Source organism: Chamaea fasciata, unplaced genomic scaffold (assembly GCF_029207755.1).
Source record: "Chamaea fasciata isolate MVZ Bird 193981 ecotype frontalis unplaced genomic scaffold, bChaFas1.0.hap1 SCAF_6, whole genome shotgun sequence".
In the NCBI taxonomy this organism is placed as follows: domain Eukaryota; kingdom Metazoa; phylum Chordata; class Aves; order Passeriformes; family Sylviidae; genus Chamaea; species Chamaea fasciata.
The window spans coordinates 5895621-5908148 of NW_027094091.1; the positions used below are offsets into that span (position 1 = coordinate 5895621).

Sequence of the window (12528 nt, forward strand, 5' to 3'; positions counted from 1 at the left end):
CCTGAAAAGAAATGCCAGGTTATGAGGTATAAAATAGAAATCCTAATGTGGCCTGTGATGCTGCAAAATTCCTCTGCTTTCCTTAGCATTTAAGACTTTTAGGGTCCAAGATGGATGGTGTGCAGTTTCCTTTCGCCTTCAACTCCTTGTTAAATTGTGCATGGAAATAACCTTGCTTCCAGTTCCTCTGTGAAATGAAACATTAGTCAACACTCCTCAGTTAACAATTTGCAAAATGTTTCTTAACCTTCAGTAAGGTCCAAGCTTGAGTTTAAAGTTTAAGGAAAGGGAAAGCAGAACTCAGCTCAGTTTCTGCCCAAGATTTGTCCTCTGATGCAGCCCAAGCCTCTGTACCTGCTTCCAAATCTCTGAAACCTGGATAAGTATTAGAACAAGATCAAGGAGAAGGAAAACATGAAACTGAGCTTTTCCTGGCTCTTTTCAATGCAGAAACATCAACATTTCAATGAGATGGCAAGGCTTGGTGAACATCTAAGGCTCACTGATCTCCTAAGACTGAGTAAACTTCAGCTCACTGATGTTGATATGCTGCTCTATGAGCTGTGAAAGAGCTGCTGAAGAGATGTACAGTTCCTTTTCAAACCACAAACTGATCATAAATAAAAGTTTCAGTCTTATAAAAGGCAACTTAAGGATACTGCCTACTGTCTCAAATGCTGTGCAGCAGTTTCTCAAACTGCAAGACCCTCGGGAGGCTGGAAGAGGAAGGCAAAGTATAGAAAAAGATTAAGAGAGTGGCTTATCTAATTTTTTAAGCATTTAATTGAGTATTAGCATGTCAATCATTAAAAAAATAGAAAATAATTTTAGGAGGAAAAAACACAAGAAAAATAAGCAATAATAGTTCTGACCTCCTGCAGTTCAGAGAACTGGGGTAACTAAGTTCATCAGCTACTGGTTTCCACAGCTACTGAGTTACAAGAGACAAATCAGGAGGTTCTGGAAACTTCAGAGCTCCAGAGTGATATATGGAGGGTCCACAATAAGTAGATCCCCTCCTGACAGAAGAACAATTAATGACAACACAAAAATATCAGGTTCTAACACAAGAAAAGGCTTCTTTGCTAAACTTTGGAACTCCTTGACACCGGGTGCTCTGGATATCAGATACATGCCAGGGTTCAAAGAAGCCACTAGGCAAATTCATGCGAGAGGAAGCAACACAGAGATATGAAATACAAAAGGTAATTTATAGTTAAGCTGGAAATCAGTGATAGGAAGGGAAATATTTTTGATAAGCAACGCTACATTTGCCATTTTCATATGCTCTTCTCTAGGTCAGTAAGACACTGGCTCCCAACCTGGGAAGATCATCTCCTCCAACAACTGACAACCTCTTTTTCACCAGGAGCCACTCTCTGCTCAGAGTGGGGAGGGAGAGTTTTCATGTACAGATGGGAATTATCCAGCTCATGTCCTTCACTCCGAGATTATTACATGGGCAATTAGAGGTATTTAGCAGTTCTTGGGTAGTGTAAAGACTTTCATACACGCAGAGGAAACAGCTGTTGCTGCTCTGGAGGGAGGGAGCAAGATGATGCCAGCAGCAGACAGAGGAGCTGCTGCTGCTGACAGGCAGAGTGCACCTGAGTGAAGACGCAGCTGAGCTGCATTCAGAAAGGAACTGAAGGCAGGTGTGTGCATGGCAGAGGCTGAAGCAGCTTCTGAGTGCAAAAAGTAAACAACCCATCCACCCTCCCTGCAATGAAGGTGTGTTTTCATGGAGGAGTTGTCACAGGGAAGAGGGGAGGTCTGTGTGCAGGGTCACGTTTCTATTTGGAAACACATCTACAGAAGCTGCCGATCACTGTGAAGTGCCTGAGCCACTGCACACCCTCACTGGATCGGAATTCAGCACAAGAGTATTTAATTTCTGATTTTTGCTTGGCCTCTTGGTTTTGTGTCACTGAGTTGCTTAACATTTTGAGGCTACAATTTTCATGTGAGAAAAACAGCTGGAAAATGTGTGGTGTGGTGTTCTGACTACGAAGGTTGCGTGTTTCTTGTACTGAGTTTTGGCTGTGAATCTCTCTGTGCAGTGCCCAGCCCAGCAGGGGCTAAACTTTATTTGGCATGGTTTGCCACTGCTGCAATGATAAAGCAAATTACCTCTGTAGATAGCTTCTCATGGTTGGGGTTTATTTGGGTGGTTTTTAATTGCCTCTTTCATTTTATTATGGATGATTAAATTTAATTGATTTTATAGAAATGTGCCTGTAAAACCCAACAGCCCAAGGAACACAGGAAAATCATACCTATTTCTTGTCTATGTTTTAAGCATTTCTGTTCCCACTTGACAACCTTTGCAAAACCTTTTCCTCCCACACAGGAAAGAGAGTTTTTCAGCTCCTCAGAGGTTCAGGCTTCTCAAGAGCTGTGCACCTGGGTAAGATATAGTTTCCATACAGCATATGTATTTCCAGCATCTCCCAGGACCTTTTCCCTGTGGTCTTCAGGGATCTCATAAGAAATGTACATGTGTATGCTCTGAGCTGCCAACAGACTGAGCATGAGGGGATAGACTGTAAGAGAAATTAAAGTGCTCCTTCAGGAGACCACAGCCTGAGTTATGCTGAACTAAATCAGAAGGCACTCCTGCAAAATCACTCCCTGTGAAATGGATCTACAAACTGGAGAAAAAAAATGGGCCTTCACAACAGTACAGCCTGAAGGGTTTAAGAAAAATGTAGTGGAATTGTGTCAATGGCCTGCTTGGGCCTCGTGGCTCTGTGTGGGAATTCTCTGCAATTCCATCAGTCACAATAGTGAAGGCACCATATCCCAAACCCTTCTGTAGCCAGAGACTTCTGCCAATCAACTGTTATGCTCACCCTAGAGCTAACTTTGTAATGTTTTCTTTTTTTTTGTTTGTTTGCTTGTTTGTTGGGTTTTATCCAGGGAAATTGCCTTGAGCTGATCTGATCCTAATCTCTTATTGATACAATTTTCTTTCTTCCAGTAATGTTACTCCTGACGGGTGTGGGGTGAGAGCATGCCAACCCAGCTCCTACATGGGCTGGGTGAAATTCCAGCTTCTTGGCACCTGAGAGATTTGGAATCGAGGGAGGCAAAATGTTAGAAACTACGTGTTGAAACAAGAAGTAAACATCTTGGATTGCAACTGTTCACAAAGATGTTATAGGTATCTGATCCATCAGGGGCTTGGAACCAAGGTCAAAAAATGAGCCCTGAAGTCCACAAAGTACTGACATTCTTCACCTGTTGCATGAAACAGGAAATTAGTGTTGAGGGAAGTTTGCAGAATCATTTATAACTGCTTTGGTTTTGGGAAAACCTATTGGATATCTATCCATCCCCTTCACTGTGTGCTGTTCTTATGCTTGCATGAAAACATTCACACTGTGGTCATGTCAAGAGCTCAGCTCATCCATTCCCATCTAGTGCAAAATAAGATGGTGTGGTAGGTGCTGGAGTAAATGTTTTGAAAAATAAAATAAATGGCAGCCTGTTCTCTCCAGAAGGCTCTCTGTCTGGATTTGCAGACAGATACTGGAGAGCAACTGGAAAAGATGCAGAAAGTTGCCACGTCTGTGCTTCTTTCACAACTGCCGTGTCAAGAACTGGGCTTTTCCACCCCTGCTCTTGGAGCAGCCTCTTGCCCTGGGAGCAGTCCCCGGTTGCCAGTGGCAATAGTCATGCATAAGGCAACATCTGGCCTCATGTTCTACAAGTCCTGTATTTTTCGCATTGCTCAAGCTCTCAGACAGCAAAAGTACTGAGAAATCAGCCTCCTGCACCCAAAACACTGCATTTTCTGTTAAAATGGCTGCATTATAAATAACACTTGATCATCCTTAAGTAGTCTCTGATATGTTAATGCTTCATGTAGTTACTTTGAGGAGAACAGGGATAAGTATACTCTTTAACCTGGGAGGAAACAGTAATTGCTATTCCCTGTTGTAAAACCAGCCTGACTCGGCCCCAAAAGACTGAGTAACACAGGAAAAATGGTTAATAGTTGTACTGGTGAATGGACGTGGTGGGTGTCATGACAGTACCCAAGGCATTTGCCTACCCATATATAACTGTAAAACCGTCCCCCAGCAAAAAATACCCTTCTTAATATTATTCTGCCTCTCTGCCCATAAAAAATGTTATAAGGCTTTTGAATTTGACCTGCAGAGCAGAGAAAACTGGTAGCAAGAGTCACTGAATAATGGCACATCATTATGCAGACTTTATTTCTCCAAGTATTTTAGAGAGGGTTATCATAGACAGGGAAGTTGAGCTCTGTGATGGTATTGCCTTCTCTGCCAAGGTCAGGATGAATAATTACAGAAAACCACCTAAACCCATGAAGAAGAAGAGAAAAGGTGGAGAAGAAGGACCTAAACAACACCCAAAATCCTCCATCTCGACTCACACATATTGCTATATACTAAAACCTTAAATCTAAGCTTCTAGCATTCTAACACTGCTCCATCCTTTCCTTTGGTTACACAACTCCAGTGACTTAAAGTCAGCTCTCAGCTCTGGGAAAGTGCTGGCTTTACACGGGTCTAGCAGAGCTTTATTAACACTCCATCCATGCTCATTTTCTTCATGCAAACTGTCACTATTTGTCAGCAACTGCTGCTCGTACAGGACGTTCATCAGGTTCAAGCAGGCAGAAAAAAAATGAGTTTGTTATATCAAAGCTGGCTCTTTGAAGCTGTGTGAAACGCAGTTGTTGCCACCTCGGGGAGCTTGGAGCAGCCACGTCAACATCCTAAAGCTCAGCCGAGCCTGCTGAAGCCTCTGGGCAGCTGTGAGCCGAGGTCCTGCAGGGCCAGCCCTGCTCCTGGCCACGGCCGGCCAACCTCGCCTCCTGCAGCCCCACCAGCGCTGCTCTCCACGGCTCCTAATCCCTTCCTGGCCCCAGCAGGTCACCTGCAGCCCCTGGGCCAGCGGGCCTGACCCTCTCCCAGCAAGGAGCTGAAATGCCTGGCAGCACTGGCTGCTTCAGTGGGTTTCACAGGGCAGGCTCTCCCTGCAGAGGTGAGAGACGCGTGACTGCTGGAGTTTGCTGTGAGCATTTACCCAGAGCTGCTGTGGATGCCCTGTCCCTGCAAAGACTCAAGGACAGGCTGAATGAGGCTCTGAGCAACCTGGTCTAGTGGAGGGTGTCCCTGCCCATGGCACAGGGGTGGAATTAGATGGTCTTGAGGGTCCCTTCCTATTGTTACAATTCGGAACGGCTCAATTAACGATACGTAGAAACTCCGGTTTCTTCAGAGGGCATTATAGCAAAGATTTATCGAAAGACAGACCCTTTTATTCCAGTAATAATGAATATTATTGGTCATTTGGAAAAACACCTCTCGACCGTTTTTTACAAGTAAACAAGAACCAGGCAAAACCACCACCTGCTAACAGTCTTTCACTTTCCAAGGATTGTTTTGATTCCTCCCTCAAAACAGAGTGACAGAGTTCTGTACTTGGCTTTGCCACAGGCCCAAGCTAGTGCCTGAAACCTAAAAATCTATGTTCTGACCACTGTCAGTTCCCACACCTTCTGACCCAAAAAATTCTGTTATTGATTACCAGCTTGTTCTGATATGCCTCTCCTCCTGCTCATTGACCACAGGCAGAGCTCTGCAAACAGCACCATTAAGCCAGACTTCATCAACAGGAACAAGATTTAAAAAATCCCTCCTACTTTATTCCGAGCCTTTATCTTTGCCCTGATTACAAGGAATACTAATATTACCCTAAGAGTTAGTGCTGCCCAAATGTAAGTAAGGTTTGCCAGCCAGACACAAAACTGACATCTCTGTCCCTCTCCATCCACCCAGCTGCCCAATTGCTTCAGCAGCTGTTTTAAAGCCCAAAGATCCCAGCAGCAAAGGGGTGCAAGGAACTGGCTTTAATGTGCAAATGCTCATCTCTGCCTGCATCTATGAAGCATCTCTGGGCCAGGGCAAAGCACACCAGCAGGGACAGAGGCAGTGTCAGAGGGTCACTGCACTAACTCCTTACAGCACTGCTCAGGATAAAAATGAAATGTGGGATTGATTAGAATATAAATCTTCCAGCAAAACTGGCCAGAACAGGGAGCAATAGCAGATGGGTCCTTAAATTCACCACTGAATCCCTGCTGCAATGGAGAGCTCATCTCTCAGTTGCTGCCAAGATCCCTGCAGACACCAGGGGCTGTGCAGACCTTACAGGTGGTCTGTCTGTCTTCCAGAGCTGACTGGACACGCTGTAATCTGTACAGCACAGGAGCATGAATCTCACGCAGCCATTGTGCACCAGTTGCTCCCCTAACTAAAGCCTTGGGTAGGTTCCCAAGGTTAGAGGGGGAGAATTATTTGGATGGAAGTCCCATAGAGTAAACCCAGAAAATGTAAAAAATAGCAAGGGGATCTTTGTCCCTGAATCAATGCTCCTGCAGTCGCCCTGCACAGCATTAACTTGCAGACCAGCAGGCTGCCAGAAGTGACAACTTTCCTAGGAGATTTAAAACCAAAGTTGCCTCTGACAGCTTAATCCCTTGCATGTATATAGCACTTCACATGCCCAAATATTAACTGATTCATGGTTAATTAACTCGTGGTTATAAATTTACCCTGGCACTTTTTGCAAGACTCAGGATGTAAATGTTAAACCAAGTGTCCCAGGCAAATCACAGCACTGTAAGAAAAATAATAGGGCAGATCATCACCTGGTCTATTGCAGTTATGTAGATTTACTCGAGCCCGGGGCCTGACTCAATTGCTCTTGAATTCATTACAGCAAACTGCAATGAATGAAGTGCAGAGCTCCTTCCTATACTGAACTCCAGTAATTAATTCCCTGCTAACACGGGGGACATGGTATAAAACGAAAAGTTCACATTTATTCAGATGAGTATTATGACATTGTAATGGAGGAGCTGAGGAAGACAAGGTGTTTCAAAGCAGAGGAATTGAAGGAGTATTGCAGAAGAGAGCCCTCTGGATGAAAGCTGTTGTTCATAGCATGACCTTCTCCTTTGCTTGAGCAGCACCCAAAGCAAAGGGAAATTTTACCCAAAAAGAAACTCTACAGGGTAGCTCCTTCACCTCTCTGCATTTCACAGAGCTGGAGAGACATTTCATTAAAGCTCAGGTCAACTCCCCAGTGGCCTCTGAGAGGGAACGCATACATCCTTAGCTGCCTGCCTGGGAAGACTGGGATCATACTTCCTTCCTCTTCCACCATGTCAAAGTCTTTGGGGACCTCCAAAAATTTTCACAGAGCTAGTTTCCCTTTGAGCAGTGCTAATCCAGTGAAAGCAAAATTGTTTATAAGGATTCTCAATCCATGATTTTTAACCTGGTGAGGAAAGTTTTCGGAAATATTAGACAGCTACACATGCACAAACATCTCCTTCTGAGTCTCTGTATGCATATCAGCCACATTTTGGCTTACAGCTCTACACTACTAAGCCTAATATTTAATGAACCTAATAAACATTTCACAGTAGTTCAGTGGTTTCCCTTCCAAGGGAACTTGTGGAGGGCTCTGATTAGTACCTCTGGCTTTTCCAGGCATCTAGCCCTCTATAGAGTGTTGCTAAAGTTAAAACCCTTTTTCTGTGGAGACAAAGCATAAAGAAATATGGTACAAAATAATGAATGGTACAGACACATATCCTCTCTAGAAGTGCAAATGCATGAGAATAAGACAAAACAAAGGCCTTTTCAGGAAGAAACTCCCTCTTTTTCTGTATAGATGTTACTAATCTGAGGAACCTGTTGTGTGATTTTACAAATTAAGGCACAAAGAGATTTGAGGTGGGGAAAGGCTTCTGATATTTTTATGCATGAGGAAACATCTAGCATTGCTGAGAAATGAAATGGTATCAACTAAATATGAGCTAAGATATGTCAGGAAGAAACACATCCATTTGTTCATAGGCTAGTCCCATGTAAAAGAGAAAGGGTTCTTCCTGGACATGGGAGAAGGGTGAACACCAATAAGGCATAAGGAATGGAGCTGTCCTCTGCACCTGAACCACCTAATGGAGCATGCTTGTGTGGGTTCTCAAATGTCCAGTGCAGCCTATCAGCAAGGGTATTAACAGAACTGCTTTACTCCAGCCCACAGTTTATTCACACTTGTGAGGGCTCAATACATTTGAAATTTCTGCCTTTCAGCTATGTTTAGTTGGAGTCAGCCTGTGAGTTCCAAACTAGTTAGGGAACAAACCTGCTAAAAACCACACTTGTGCATCACTCAACATGATGTGTGACGGCACCAGTCTTGCTCTGACACCAGGCCAAGAAGGGGTGTGGGGATAAGAACATCACTCCTTTCACCCCTTCCCAAAACTGTGACCCAAATTCACAGCAGCATTTTACACTTGGGTTCCCAGAGGGCATTTGGAGCCATGCTCAGGACTAGGACCAGCATGGTAGGCAGGGCCCAGACGGCTTCTGATGCCCCAAGCTACAGGGCTGGGGGCACAGGAGAGACACGTTCCGTGTCACCTTTTGCACGAATGTTGCTTTAAACAGACCAATTTGAGTGTGAGGGACTTCAGTAACTTCTCAGATCCCTGAGAAGAACATTTTGCCCGTGCGCTTGGGGGATGTGCTGGAGGACAGAGACTATGGTTGCCAAACCCCAGCAGCCCTCTTGCTACGCTGCACAGACAAACCTCTGAAGCTCCTTCGCCATCGCCCTCCCAGCCAGGCTTGCCAGCCTCCACCCGATCCACTGGAGGCATCCCTCAGTGATTTGCGATGTACTGAAACGCAGTTTACATTGCAAAAAGCTCTAATACGTCCCTGGAAAGCAATTAGGGGAGAGCTGCACATGAGTGTGAAGGGGTTTGCTCCACGAGCAGATGTCCTCTTGGCAGATGCACCGCCGACCTCTCGCTCCACCTCGGAGACACGGCAGGGAGAGGGACAATCCCACCCCTGAGCAGCCAGGCTGATTTTTATTAGCTCTTTCTCCGGAAATAAGGAGTATGGTGAGGCGAGGTGATCTTCCCCTGCGGCTGCTGGTGTGGATTATGGAGCTGGCAGCAGCAGGAGCGCATTAGGGAAAGCTCCCAGCAACGGGTAAGTTTTAAAATGAAAGCTGGCTCAGTGTTAATGCGTAAGTAATGTGTCCCAGCTGCCTTTAATAAAACAGCCAGCTGAAACTCAGCATCATAATAAACGGGGCAAGGATTTCACAAACATCCTGGCTGCTCAGAAAGAGACTGACTTTTCTTCTTCCTCTTTTTTTTTTTTCGTTAAGGATTTTTTTTCCCCCCTCAGAGCTTGATTAAACATTTCCTGTTTTCAGCTTTCCAGAAAGGTCCTTGTGAGCCTTTCCCTGCTGCTTTCATGCTGGCAGCTTAATTTTTCAAGGCTTCCTCCTGGTCCCGGTGTGACACAGAAAAGGGAGGATTGGTGTGGACCTGGTACCTGGGCAAGAAATGCCTCTGCTGCAGCTGCATCCCCATCATTTTTGAAGCCGTCCCTGCAGGCACAGGGAGGCACAATGCTGATGGTAGCCCCAATAGTCTCACAAGACCCCAAGGAGAAGCCTTATGACCTGTCGCTTCCTATTTGCAGACAAGGTGAGGAGGAAGTTTTCTACAGCTGGGAAATAAACCTTGTATTTCTGCTTTTGCTGCTGATTCAGGCAAAGTCACACTAAGGCTGGACCATCAGAGCTGACTGAAGGTCAATAACTCACAGAGGAACAAGCCCCTGAAGCAGAAGCTGATGAAGCAGCTGGGCTGGGTTTCATCCCATTGAACTCAAGTCAGCCTTTGCCTCAGCCAGTGGAGCAAAATAGGCACCTTTGGGAACTATTAATTTGTACTAATTTGAGTTTCTTTTTAAAATAAAATTTAAAACATCCTACAAGCATGCGGACATGACTGTGTACCTCTTATGTATCCATAGCCAAACCTTGCATCCAGCCCAAGTCTGGAGGAGGGGAGGAGATTCTCTTGGCCATGCCACTCCTTTTGGTCATCCAGGGCTTCTACAGCTCTTTCCATAAACACCTCTAAATCAGGAAATTGGAAGAAATAATGTGCTTTTTCTATTTTTTTTTTCCCCAACTCTAAAGATCCACCACAGCTTGTCACCCAAAATGAAGGATGGAAGCAACCTTGAAATTCTCCCATCCTGCCTCTGCATAGCCAGGGAGCAGGACTGTGCTCCTGACCTCCAGCTGAGGTACACCGGCATCTTGCCAGCCTATAAAATCAAGTTTCGCCAATTAACTTTCAGTAGTGGAGGTTCTGGCTAGAAGTACTCAGCTCTAATCCCAAATAATGTGTGACAACTTTCAGTGTGCTCATTCCAACTGTTGAATAGGCTTCAGTGTTTCCTCCAGCTCTGTAATATATGCCACAAACATATAAATCTTTTCTGTGCTACAGAAGAGAGAAAATTCTCAAAATGCTGACTGCAGCAGAAACATCTCCTCGTCATCTCCTGGTTTTAGTGGTATGCATCTAAATATCTCCAGAATTCCAGCTTCACCGATTGTTTAGAAATGCCTGTGATTTCTGTGTTGTTTTCTTGACAGCCAGCTAGGAATCCCTCTGTGATTTGGAATTCAGCTTCATCTTGCCTAAACTTTCCCCATCTGACAAAGATGTTGCCAGGATTAACTAATAGTATAAGGTGGTGATTAATGAGTAGATATTACAAAACACAACGTGCTGCCGGATGCTGAGGATTTTTGGGGAAGTTTGGAGGGCAGCATTCCTAAGGAGCTAGTCTGAGCTTGACCTCTTTCGATCATAAAATCATCATACATACTCCACGAAATGGAAATGTTCTCTCATGTTCACTTTTGGTAACAGGCTGGTGAATGGTGAGGGCTTCAGTTGATGCTTCTGGCTACCCATAAATTTCTGAAGGATTTGTAACATTCTGAGAGATGTTCCAAGAAAACAGATTAATTTTCTTTCCCCCGCAGTCTTACTTTACTTTGAATCCTCAGCATTTTTTTTCCTAAAACAAGGTATCAAAATATCTTGGACGGAATTTTTCAATGCATACTGTGAAACACCTTGCCAAAAAACATTCACTTCAAATGGTATTTGTTTGGAGTACCTGAGTTTTCCTTCAGCCTCAGGAATTCTGCTTAGCACAACTCCGTAATATTTCAAAATGGAAACAAAATAACATTGAAACTTATCAGCCATATGCAGTGCTTTTTTAGACTTCATTCATTGATCTTGGTTAACTGAAAATAAGTTTTTCTGGAGTTTTTTCAATTTTTTTTTTACTTCTGCTACTCTTTTTTTCTTCTTCTATACAATATTTTTATCCTCTTACAAGTTTTCAGAAAGGTTACTTCAGGTTGTGAACAGAGTGTAACACTTGTCTTGCCTATTATCAATGTTTGTAAAGTAAGTGTCAGTGAACTATTTTACATTTTCATGGGTTTTCTTCCAAACACTAGTACAGTCGTTCCACAGAGGCAGTTTAGAACAGCACACGCTCCTCATGACTCTGTAATCTATGCAATAGACCAACCCACAAATGCAGGAAAAAATGGTTTAGCAACAAACTGCTAAATTTTTTTGACATCTCTTTATTTCAAAAATATTTTAAGGAAAAGGAAAAAATAATAATAAGAAAACCCTCTTTGGGAAATTTTCCCTTACAAAATTTAAAGGCAATGCTCTTTCTCACTGTGGGAGCTGCTTCCATTTGAGGACTAAAGAAAATAAATATTTTTCCTGTAGAAAAAAGTATGGTGGAGGAAAGAGTGAACTCATTTTTTTTTCTCTACCTTACTGGTCCTATTATACAAAACCAAAATGAAATATAAAATCAAGAATCAGAACTCATCCTCTCCATTTTCATTATATCACAAGCTATAACTTATCTTCCCAACTGGGAGAGAATTTCTTATGAAAGTAAGTCCCGGACAAAAAATGACCTAACCTTAAAATAAAATGCTGTCCCAGAAGGAAGGTTAGGTTTTGCTGAGCTCAAACTTTTAGAGACTTGCCAATCAAGCTACTGCTTTGCTCTGCAAATTGACATTGAACCGAAATCTCAGTCCTCAGGCAAAATTGTCATGGCCATACAGTGCACACCACAAACCCAGCCTGCTCGGAACAGGTGGGAAATTTGACCTTTAAACAGTTGTGCCTTTTCACTTGCTGTTTCTAAAGCCTAGAATTAAATACTGGTCTCAACAAAACAACCTTGAAAGAGGCCTTGGGACAGCACAACCTGTGTCTGCTGCACAGCCATGATGAAAAGGGAACAAGCCTCTATTGTGCTGGATGCAGCCCCTTCCCCCAGGATTGCTGGTTTGACACATAAAGCCAGGATAAAGGAAAGGAGCAGTTATTATCCTCTTCCACATCTCCATTTTATGGGCTGAGAAGCAGGGCAGGAGGTCCCATGACTTATTCTTGGGCACACACCCAAAGCCTGTGCCAGCAATGGTATTTAACCCAGCTCTTTGTCCCCGGCCAATGTTTTATCAATAATACCCAATTTTCCCTCCATAGATTTTTTTTTTTGTCCAAACAAATACACATTTAGGCTATCCCTGCTCCTT

General features: G+C 43.8%; 1 long non-coding RNA gene across 3 annotated transcripts; it reads left to right on the forward strand.

The window, feature by feature from the left end:
- Nucleotides 1-1650: 1650 nt before the first annotated feature.
- LOC136290510 (uncharacterized) lies at nucleotides 1651-4679 on the forward strand. Of its 3 annotated transcripts, none has more exons than XR_010721163.1 (3): nucleotides 1651-1731; nucleotides 2351-2407; nucleotides 2981-4679. It is a non-coding gene; the product is annotated as an uncharacterized lncRNA (long non-coding RNA). The 3 variants fall into 3 exon arrangements; XR_010721164.1 differs by having other exon boundaries at nucleotides 1726-1771; XR_010721162.1 differs by lacking the exon at nucleotides 1651-1731 and adding an exon at nucleotides 1740-1883.
- The last annotated feature ends 7849 nt before the right edge of the window (nucleotides 4680-12528 follow it).